The 12,152-nt window shown below is 42.3% G+C and overlaps 1 non-coding gene across 1 annotated transcript; it reads right to left on the reverse strand.

Moving 5' to 3' along the window:
- Positions 1 to 907: 907 nt before the first annotated feature.
- On the reverse strand, positions 908 to 1,034 carry LOC114495845. The gene has a single exon (XR_003684510.1). It is a non-coding gene; the product is annotated as a small nucleolar RNA SNORA25 (small nucleolar RNA).
- Between the last annotated feature and the right edge of the window lie 11,118 nt (positions 1,035 to 12,152).

The raw sequence follows: 12,152 nt of genomic DNA on the forward strand, positions 1-12,152 counted from the left end.
AACCGTGTTTTCATGTATCACTCATGCTACCAAAGCAATATATGCAATAGACCCTCAAACATATATTAAATTGAGTGGCTGAACCATTCACCTTCTTCAGGGGTCTCTTATCCATTCAGAGACATGCATAGAAGACTACACCAGCTCTCTTGAAAGAAGGAACAAGTAAATTCCCTTGTATTAAAAATGCCTAATGTAATATAAGAGGATTTTCTGGATTGCTGGGGAAGAGTAAATGGTCTTTTGTGTAAGAAAGAAGCAAACATGGATGTTTTACATCCCGTGGTCACAGGATGTAACAGCATTTTCACTCATCAAGATAAAAGTAACTAACTTAAGAGGTCAAACCAGTAACCAGATTTCACCAGGTTTGAAGTGAATCAGCAGATTCAGATCATTATTTCATCTATAGTATAAATCATGGGCTAATACTGGGGACACAATGCCAAATATATAATGAACACACCACTGACGGTGTTGGAAGCTCTTCACTAACTAGCATGTACAGCCATGACCCAAGCTGTTACCAGCTTTAAGAGTTTCCGTAAAGCAAGTGGAGCCACCACTCAGCACAGTGACAGCTAGGACACTCTACACACAATGCAAGGGCCCACAGAGAGGCAGCTGGTACTCTGCAGTTCCAAAAATGAGTTACACACAGCCTCATATGAGGTAAAGCATTTTGCTGGTCAATCATCCATGTTAGCAAGATTTTTTTAATGCCCAACTACATGTTTGTTCGGGCCATTACAGGTAATAGACTGTACTATTATAGCCTCTACTTTAATCAGTTTAAAATCTTATTATGGAAAGAAAGCAAACACACACAGAGTAACCAAGAACATAATGACATGAGATTGTTGGAGATATGTATAGTTAAATGTACACATTTAGTTTTATTTATTTATCTTATATCACCTCAGGAAAACATAGCACTATTGAGGGAATACTACATCACATGGAGAATTTTAATCTTAGGTCACAGCATTAAGAGTTCCCGGTTTTGTTCCCATAAGCTTTCTTTGAAATGACCTATAAATTAGTATCTTTTCTAATGTGTACATAGCTTTTAAAAATAATTTTTGCTCAATCCAGTAGTCATGTCAGCCCTATGTAACAGGAATAGAGAGGATCACGTGAATCATGAAGTGTCAGGTCACTGGCAACCTGTAGTATTAGCTAGACAAGGATCACCTGCAAGACTCCAGACGTCGAAGACGGCTATTGCGAAATCTCACCGACTACCGATGGCTGTTACAAAACTGCATACAGCTTTCGTGATATGTATATCGAACAGTGCTGATCTTGGCAATGAAAATAAGTAACGGTTAATAAAATGTTCCCAGTAGATTAAATGCTAACAATGTAGCAGAAAGAAAACCTAGTGGTTAAACACATTCAGTTTTAAATGTCCAACCTTAAGAAGTTTTTATGGGGAGAAAGGGCTGGGTGAGAAAGTTGCAGGGATTAAGAAATACTAATCGGTAGTTACAAAATAGTCAAGGGGATGTCGAGTACAACATAGATGATATAGTCAATAATATTGTGATAACCATGTGTGGTGCCATGGGGGTACTGAGAATACCAAGGGGACCACTTTGTAAAGTACATGATTGTCTACCACTGTGCTGTACACCTGAAACTAATACAAAATAATATTGAAGGTAAACTATAATTAAAAATAATTTTAAGAAGAATTTGTATGTTTACTCAAAAAAAGGTGAATCAAATCAAGACATGCTGCCATAACCTAGTACTACATATGTGGATACAGAAACTAATGCCTAGAAGTGAAGGGCCCCCAAAGCAAAAAGCTAAAATAGTGGCACTGTCACAAAGGCCAGGTGGAAGGCTGTGGCAACCTGCCCTATGCAATGGCAAAACTTTGGGCAGAATTATTCCCTGCAATGACTTAAGAGGCAAATACTGTACCTAGGCATACAAAAGTTCTAGAGGAACCAACTAGAAAACAGAATGTTGGTTCTGTGCGTTGGATGCTATTTTCTGCATCTGGCAAGGCAATACAAGAAAGAGAGGAGTTCAGGAAAGAATAGGCAGGTTTGCAAACAAAAACAAGAGAATGAAGGGAGTCCAGAAATTCAGAGCCTTGCAAGATTAAACAACAACAACAACAATTTCTATCCCCCAAAAGCAAAAGATAAGATTGAAAAAGCCTTTGAGGGAGAAATGTCCAGTAAACCCTTTCAACCAAATAAATTTCCTGTGGGCAAGACTTAACATGAAGCATCTGATACATCCTTTTAACTGAATAAAAGAGCTCAGAATAAAGAGTTTAGGGTATAGTTCTAGTAAACCACCACTAAATCGAGACAGAGTGAGAGTTAAAGGAATGCAAGGCAAAGAAACAGAGATATTCTGGGTTATTCCGGGCATGCCACAAAAGAACCGATTTAGATAAGAAGCTTACTGAATTTTTGAAAGAGTTCTTGAAATTAATCATGAACCAACCCTCAGCCCCCTAACCACCTAGGAGCAGGAAAGAAGGCACCAGGGAAGGCATATTGCTGACACTGTTACAGTTGTGGCAAAGAGATTATCGGGGCAAAATTACCTCCCAGGGGTTGGAGCCGGAGATCACAAAAAGTTCGTGGGAGTTGGGCCCCTCTCGGATCTGATTCAAGAACTTCCCACACGCCCTGGCTGCAGAATCTCCACAATGTCAGCCACGCAGGATTTCAAGGCTGCCACAGATCAAAACTGCTGTGCCTCTCCCACTCTTTCTTTTTCCAAATAGAAGTATTTAGTGCTATTTTCCTGCTTTCTTCCACCCTTTCAGACCTTATATGATGAACTACAGTATACCATTTAGAAATTCTAGACTTTGAGCTACACACTCTGAGAGGATAGAACTTTTGGTTGCCCACCCTTAGGGAGAGGGTGAAGATATTACGTGTGCACGGGGAATGAACCCAATACCTGGTGAACAGAAGGGTGGACTATGGTAGACATAGTGATCCCCAAAATGCTGTTCTTCTCTACTTCCAGGAACCTGGAAGATTACACTTCTTTGCCTCTTTGCTGTGTGAGTTGCTTTGGCCAAAGAAAAGTGAAGCGTTTCACTTCTAGGTAGAATAATCTAATATCTACTTGTTATTCTCCATGACCACTCCTCCCCTGCCTCGGGAATTGTGTAACATGTGGGGAAATGACAGCACAGTAAAGGGTCTGGATCTCTGAGTGAGAACCCTGAGCAGGGCCTCCCTGCTGACCTATCCGGACATGTCCGCATGGTCAGGAAACAAGCCTTGGTTCTTGTAAACCACTGCAACTTGGAGACTGTTGCTGCAGCAGATCCTACTCTAAACTGACTGATAGAGACATTAAATGATTTTACAGGCTTCTCCATTTATTTTTACTCTTAATCAGAGCTGTGACTCCTCATTAAATAGCCAAACAGTGTTATTCTATATTTGGTTTGAAGGATACTTATAAAGAATTAAATGCAAAAAATAAACAGGCTTATTCACTATCTTATTCATTAAACCAAAGCTATTTGTATACTTTATTTTAACTCCAGTGTTATCTCCAAATAATATTAAAACACTTCTACTTTCCCGGAATATTTATTTATGTTAAGGTCAGACCCTTCTGAATAAGGGTTAAGAACATCACGTCAGAATGGCCTCAAAGTGTTATGGTTTTTATTCCCAACCTTCAAGCCTCTTGCAGCTCTTTTCCCCCTCAAGCACAAATATTCTTTCTCTGATTAGGCTAGTCAAACCTATTTTTTAATATTTTATTTATTTATTTTTAGAGCGAGGGGAAGGGAAAGAGAAAGAGAAGGAGAGAAACATCAATGTGAGAGGCAACGTGGTTGCCTCTCACGTGGCCCTGACTGGGGACCTGGCCGCAACTCAGGCATGTGCCCTGACTGGGAATGGAACCAGCAACCCTTTGATTCACAGCTCACACCCAATCCACTGAACTACACCATCCAGGGCTAGTCAAACCTATTAAATATATAATTTACCTGCCTTTTGAGTCCCTAGATCATTTAGAAAGTCCATATCCCTTTCCCTTTCAAAGCCCCACCTCTCTGCCCCCAATGAAGAATTTTTTTTTAATTTGGAAACACAACAGCATCTGTCACCATGAAGCTACAGACCCCACAAACTTCACATCATCTTTACCCCTCATCCCCTTTAATGGAAAAGATTATTTCCAGGCTCAGAATCCTTTGCACCTATTTAGTTTTACCTATTTGAGTCAACTATTCAAACCTACTTTGTATTTGCTATAATCTCCATAAAACCACGCTTCATAGCAATTAGCTCTTTTTTATAAAGGTCAACATATTTTCACCATGAAAAGATTTTCAAGCCCTGACTGGTGTGGCTCAGTGGGTAGGGGATCATCCCGCAAACCAAAAGGTCACTGGTTCTATTCTGTTCAGGGCACATGCCTGGGTGGTGGGCCAAGTCCCCCGGTGGGGATATGCAAGAGGCAACTGATTGATGTGTCTCTCACATACCAATGTTTCTCTCCCTCTCTTTCTCTCTCCCTTCCCTACTCTAAAAATAAGTAAATAAAATATTTTGTTTTAATATTTCCAAGAACAAAACAACATTACTTTGGGTTTAAAGATTAGAAAGAGATCATTATAATGATTATTTGTTGGATGAAAATACTATACCAGGGTCTTCCTGTTCCGATGCCTGTGGGATCAGGAGTTACTTGGGGCTTAGGTCATCACAAGATGAAAGACACAGAAGCCCTTTCCTTTCTCCACCCGGAACTGTCACCCAGTCTTTCTGAGCACGTGTGTGCACATGCTTTGGTCTCAGAGAGTATAATTTCTGATGAGAAACATTAATAACCTAGGAAAAGAGTCACAGGGGAGAAAGATGAAGAAAGGGCATAGAAGCAAAAGCTGAGAGAGAGTAGAAGTAGGGGGTGGCGGAAAGACTTAAGAAAGGAGTTCCCCCAGAGTACTGTGTGAGTATCCTGGGTGGAACAGGATAGAGGTCACTGGAGAAAGTTCCAGATCAAATGGATGAACCCCTCAATTGTGAGTCTATTCTATAGACCTTTAGAGGCTTTTGCACCAGAGTTTTATGTTTGTTAACCAAGATACAATTTATTACACTCCCTTGCTGTACCAGTCACTATGTAGGTACTTAACATGGCTAAGAAGAAGAAAAGTAAAAATACTATAAAAAGATAGAGGAGGAAAATGACCACAACAATTTCCTGTGTCCACTAGTACCATGAACTTTATGTCAGACCAGATGGCACTTCTGATTTGGAGAGAATTTACCGTGGTTCATTTTGGAAGCACACAGAGCCTATTTCAGCATACAAACAGAGAGCAAAATTGCTACATATACAAATAATAGGAACTTGATTTTTCCCTGGAGAGAAGAGAAATGGAAAGAGATGCCAGTAAGAGACCAAGCTGGGTTGGCAAGGAAACTTTTAAGAGTCATGAGCTTAGCATTCAAACTTTTCCCACATCTACATTGTGCTTTAATTTTCTTCCAATATTTCCAGGTCTAAGGGAAAATTCTTTACATAAAAAACAGTCATAATGTCTACACAGCATCAAAGTGACGTAGAGAGATAATAGCAGCCTCAGGAGGGGAAGTAGCAAGAATGAGTCAAGCGAGAACTGGAAATGAGAAGGCAAGCTCCATCCCCCACCCCAGCCATGCAGGGGTGCCGTCCTGCTCAGTGTGGTCCTGGGACCAGCAGCATCTGGCTTGCTAGCACCTGGGAGCTTGTTTAAGTTGTAGGATCTTGGGCAGGGCCCTAAACCTATAGAATCAGACTGCATATTCATAAGATCCCTAAGTGATCATATCACATGGAAGTTGGGGATGCACTGCTTTAGGGAACATAAAAGAGAGGGCCAAACTTCCCACAAAGTACGGTGGGGCTCACTAGATGCATTACATTTTGTGAAACTGAGGAGGTGAGAGACAAGCATCCCTTAAAGTGATTGGTATAAGCACACGGGAGCCTGAAGTCTCACAGCTGCACTCCCTCACAGCTGAGAAGCTCACCTGTTCTACTCTGGACGTTCCTTGACAACAGGGATCCTTGATGGCAGGGGCGAAGGGAACGATAGGAAAGTGACAGGAAATCGAGCAGCAGCTGGTCTGGGTTGGCCTAACTGAGCTACCCACAGGTTAGTGGCAGGCAACTCAAGGTTTCGTGTAGACCTTCACTTACTCAGCAGCCAGGCTGATTTCCTGCATCGGATGGATGGAATTAGTCAACATGTCACAGAGTGCCAATGCCTGGGGAAAGCCCGTGTGAGCATCCGTCAAACACTGTCGAATTTTCCTGGCTTCCTCCCACTGAAACCTCTCTTGAGCTTGTTTCTACCAGGTCATCCAGGAACTAGTGATGAGCAAAAATTGCTCCTGGGCTGTCACCATAGGACAAAGTTCTAGGGTGGTGAGCTGGGGGGGCCAGTCTAGCTCTAGAAAGGTGACCTCACACTCCGGTTGTTTTGCCTCTAGATCAAATAATCAGTTTCTTAGACATTGGCCCAAATCTAATGGGTGGTCCTAGCCTAGTTTATTAAAGAAAATCACCATCCCAGACCTTTCACATGAACTCATTTCTCAGCTTCTGCCCCACAGAACGGTTTGTGTTTCTGAGCCCTGGCCATCTCTGAGCCACTTCCTTTTCCCTAGGATGACCGTTTCCGTTCACACTGCTCATTGAGGTTCCCCCAAGACCTGGCCTCTTCCTTAAAATCTGTCTCCTCTGACCTGTGATGTGCTTCTGCCTTTCCCTCTTCTGAGCTCCCCACTAACCCTCATGACACTTCATTTAGCAATTACTTTTCTCCTGTCTGCTTGAATGTCTATGTGTGTGTGCTTTTGCTTTTTTAGTTTTCAAGGGTGTATTCCTAATCTGCTCTTAGACAACTATGACTTCTGGGTTGTTGTTGTTGTTTTTTATGTTTCCCCCCGCTCCTACACCCCCAGGAAATTATTCTACCCATAGCTGGTGCTCAGGGAATATTCACTCAATTTGACTTAATTTGATATTGATCCTGGTTAATTTCCTCTTCCACCTGGTTTTTTGCTAATAAGAGGATCAGAGTATGTCACCACAAAATATGTCATTTGGGCAATGACATATTAAGGACGATTTTAAGCTGAAGGCAATGAGAAACAGCAGACTCAGGAAAGGCTGCCCTCCCCCAGTCTAAAAGCAGGGCATGAATTTCCCTTTGTAAAGGTGCCCCCCTCTCTTATATTAAAAAGAGGACGGTGACTCTTAATCACAGGAGAGGGAGACAACTCATCAATGGAGTGGGCACCAACTTGAGTCTGCATAACAAACCCTACTAAATAACCCTTAGCTTCTGTTGGTTTCCCCCATATATTTCCTTTCCTACAATTTACCTCTGCTGGGCATCCAAAACCCTCTCCTTCCCTAGTCAAGTTAACCCTGAGTGCATATGTGGAGTGGAGGGGGGAGGACCAGAGAGAGAGTGACACAGACAGCCACTCCTCTGAGAAATGTGTCACTTTCACTCCTGCAGGGAACTGACTCAGAGTGATAAATCTCCGGTTCTCCTAATTTTCGCAGAAACACTGTAGAATAACAGAATGAAATGGGTTTCCTGTGAGGGACGGTTCTTCACAGAGGTAAGGAACTGAAGGATGTATGGAGAAAGGTGGAGGAGAAGAAAATAAAGAGAAAGAAGAGGATGGGTGTGGAAAGGAAAAGGGGAACCCAGGGGAGCAAAGAGAGGTGTGCCCAACTTATCAGGGCTCATCGCACACACTCTCTCCACTGCAGCTCACCAGAGGGAGATCACAGGAAGGTGGTCAGGAAGGGACATCAAGGGGAAAAAAGACTATGAGAGGTGCATGGCTGGGCATGCAGAGCCCAGCTCTAAGAGAAAGCTTCCTGCAGAGTGCACACGTTTATGTCCATTACGCAGGTTTTGTGCTGAGCAAATCACCCAGGAGAATGTCCCTGTGAGCTCTTTTATCCCATAACACCTCTCACACCCTACAGAGGTCCGGAGCACCTCTTCACCTAGCCCCCAACTTAGCCATTACATAGGATAGACTTCTCTTCCCCTTTGCTTCATCATAGATTTAAGGAGGTGTGCGGGTCTTTAGAGATAATTTCGTTCAGTCCTCTCAGCTGATGATGGTTAGATGGCTTTCCTACAGGCAGCCCCCCGGGGGAAGAGCCCAGCCTGGACCCAGGCCTTTTGACTCCCTCTAGTCTCCATCTGCACATGAAGAGGTCTCTCTTTCCAAGTCTTCCAAGGCCATTTTTTTTTATTTTAAAAAAGTGCTGCTAAGGGAGGAAAATTATTATATGAATAGCCTTACATTGTAGATCAAGCCATATGGCTCCCAAAGCATTTTCATAAACATTTTAATTATATTTTTATTGATTATGCTATTACAGTTCTGATTTTTTCCCTTTGCCCTCCTCTACTCAGCAGCCCCCACTCCCAGGGAATCTCCACACCATTGTTCATGTCCATGGGTCATGCATGTAAGTTCTTTGGCTGCTCCATTTCCTATACTGTACTTTATATTCTGATAGCTATTCTGTGACTGCCTATTTGTAATCCTTAATCCCCTCACCTCTTGACCAATTTCCCCACACTCTCTCCCATCTGGCATCCATCAAAACCTTCTCTATATCCATGATTCTGTCTCTGTTTTTCTTGTTTGTTTAGTTGGTTTTTTGGATTCAATTGCTGATAGATTTGTATTTTTTGCTGTTTTAGTATTCATAGTTTTGATCTTCTTCTTTTTCTTACATAAGTCCCTTTTACATTTCATATAATAATAGTTTGGTGATGATGAACTCCTTTAGTTTGTTCTTGTCTGGGAAGCTCTTTACCTGCTCTTCGATTCTAAATGATAGCTTTGCCAGGTAGAGCAATCTTGACTGTAGGTCCCCGCTTTTCATTACTTCGAATATTTCTTGCTAGTCCCTTCTACCCTTCAAAGTCTCTTTTGAAAAATCAGCTGACAGTCTTATAGGAACTTCTCTGTAGATAACTAACATCTTCCCCCTTATCTTAATCTTTGGCATTTTATTTATGATGTGTCTTGGAGTGGGTCCCTTTGCATCCATCTTGTTTGGGACTCTCTGTGCTTCCTGGACTTGCATGTCTATTTCCTTCACCAAATTAGGGAAGTTTTCTTTCATTTTTTTCAAACAAATTTCTGATTTTTTGCTCCCTCTCTTCTCCTTCTGGCACCCCTACAATGCAAAAGTTGAACCTCTTGAGGCTGTCACAGAGATTGCTTACACTATCCTTATTTTTGTGGATTCTTTTTTCTTCTCATTGTCCTGATTGGTTGTTTTTTGTTTCCCTATATTCCATATCATTGATTTGAATCTCAGCTTCACCCACTCTACTATATATTGTTCTTTATTTCAATTACTGTATCCTTAGTTTCTGCCTGGGTCTTTTTTATCCTGTTGAGGTCCTCACTAACTTCCTTGAGCATCCTTATAACCAGTGTTTTAAAACTGCATCTGATAAATTGCCTATCTCCATTTTGTTTAGCTCTTTTTCTGGAGTTTTAATCTGTCTTTTCATTTGGGCCATGTTTCTTTGTCTTCTTGTTTTGGCAGCCACCCTGTGTTTGTTTCTATGTATTAGGTGGAACTGCTTTGACTCCGTGTTTTAGCAGTGTGCCCTAATGCAGTAGGTGTCCTGTAGGGTCCAGTGGCACAGCCTCCCCTTTCGACCAAGCTGGGTATTAGAGGAGCACCATTTGTGTGGGCTCAGCACACCCTCCTATTGTAGTTGAGCCTTGGTTGCTGTTGGAAGATCAATGAGAGGGATTTACCCAGGCCAGTCAGGTGCAAGGACTGGCTGTGACCACTGACCACCAATCTCCACCCTCCGTGGAGGATCAGCTGTGCAGGGACAGGGTGGTAGTACTTCAACATGGTCTGAAGCTGTCCACTGGGTACGTCAGCCCTGGGGTTTCCCAGGTGGTACAGGCCAAGGTCAGCCCCCATGTGTTTTGCCCAGGGTCACCTTGCATGAGCTATACAGCAATGGAGATGGCTGCTACTTGTGCTAGGCTTGAAGATTCCCAGGGGAAGCAAAGCTGTGAAATTGATTCACCCTGTGTTTTCATTTTAAAGAGGCAGGTAAAGAGGCGACTCTTTAAACCTGTGAATCCAGACTGGCTGCTTCCTGTGCAGGGCCTGGGACTCACTAGGGCCAGCTTGTTGCTTGATAGGATTTAGGACGTTCTGAAGCATGAGCCAAGGCCAGCCATTCATCTGGGAAAGCAGCTTGGGTGGGCTGATAAAGTGGATGAGGCAGTCTCTGGGGATGTCCAGGGCAGGCCAGACAGTGGTAGCAGGTTGATATGGAGTTTCAGATATGGTATCAGTTTGCCAGCTGTGTGGGGAGAGGGTTCAGAAAAGGGACAACAGCAAGTGCCTTGATGCCAGACACTTCCAGTTTCTCCGTGTATATCACTGGTGCCTTTCAAGCTGCTACTCCAGTGCTGGGGCTCAGAGGGAGTGAGTCTGAGTAGGTGAGTCTGTGTGTGAGTTAAGAGGAACTGCTTGAGGCTGCAGAAGTTTCTTCCACTGACTCAATTCTCACAGGTTTTTTCAGCCAGAAGTTGTGGGGACTTATCTTCCTGACACTAGAACACTGGGCTGGGGGGCCTGGCATGGGGCTGACTCCTCACCTCCGAAATAGCTCTCCCGAATCTTTATCCACCACAAACCGGTGGGGAAGCAGCCTTTTCTGCGTCTGCACCCCTCCCACCAGTCTGGGTGGATGTGGTTTCTCTAATTCCATAGTTGTCAGACTCCCCTTCAAGAAGTCTGATTTCTGACCGTTCTGAGTGATGGTTGTTCTATATTTTAGTTGTAATTTTGACGTGGGTATGCAAAGAGGCAAGCCATGTCTGCCTATGTCATCTTAACTGGAAGTTCATAGACATTACTGTATTTGATTCTCACAACAATCCCATGAGAAAAAGATGATAAATCTCTCCATTTCACAGATAAAGAAATTGAAACTTAGAGACTGCATGGAAAAATAACAGAGCTAAAATGCAAACCCACGGCTTTTGACTCCAAGCCAGAGAAGGAGAAATAACTTTCCCCAGACGCAGGCTGGAGAAGTTGGAAACAAAGATGCCCTGGGTGCAGTGGCCAGGGGATGGACTGTCGGAGGAACAGACTTACAGAGTGAGCAACATGCTCTAAGTGGTGTCAGGACACCCGACTGGCTCTGCCTGTTTTCTGAAAGTCATGAAAAATGAAACCAGTCTTTTTCTTATTCTGAAGGCTTTTTAGCCTTTTCACATTATTTATACACATGTACCTATGTATTAACAAGATAAATGGAGACAACATCCAGCCAGGGGGTTTTGATGACAGCTCATAAGATACCTCACTCTACCAATTTTTCACCTCCAGCTCTCAAAGATTAGAGTGGTGGAAAGTTGTCTGTTCTGCCCTTGCTGTTTACTATAGGGAGAATTTTTAAACCACTTCCATAACTCTGTAGGTACTAACGAAGGTATTGTATAAGAAGTGTGTGGTGTGAGATCTTAAATATAAACTTAAAACTTAACAAGATTAAACCTGGCAATTTTAAAAAGAGTTGGCGATAGAGAGGATATCAAGTGTTAGCAAGGATGTAGGACAAAGGGCACCCTTTATATATACATGTGGGAATATAATTTGGAAATTTACTGGAATATATCTAAAACATGAATAACATTCATAGTTTTGGTCTAGCAGTTATACTTAGCAGTTATACTTTCTAGGAAATTATCCCTAGAAAATAAAAAAATACCAATTATATATTCATATACACAAATGTATCTGGGGAAACAAGCCAAGGTATGTTTTCTCTGGTTACCATCTGATAGGAGTTTCTGTTTACTCCTTGTGGTTATTTTCTAGTGTTTCTCTAATGAAAAGATACTGTTGTATAATAAGAAAAAGTTATATTTGAATTGTTTTTAACTTTAAAAACTAAACAGTTTTCAGGAGGGTAGTTTCCTGGTAACTATGATGCCCACCTACCACAGCACACACTTTGTAGAAATGTAAGAAACAGCAAATACCAGTCATTGCCAAGTAAGCTTCTTGGCCTTTAGAGTAAATCACTGAGATTATGCAGAGAGCATTATACACTAAGAAAG

Source organism: Phyllostomus discolor, chromosome 4 (genome assembly GCF_004126475.2).
Source record: "Phyllostomus discolor isolate MPI-MPIP mPhyDis1 chromosome 4, mPhyDis1.pri.v3, whole genome shotgun sequence".
Classification (NCBI taxonomy): Eukaryota; Metazoa; Chordata; class Mammalia; order Chiroptera; family Phyllostomidae; genus Phyllostomus; species Phyllostomus discolor.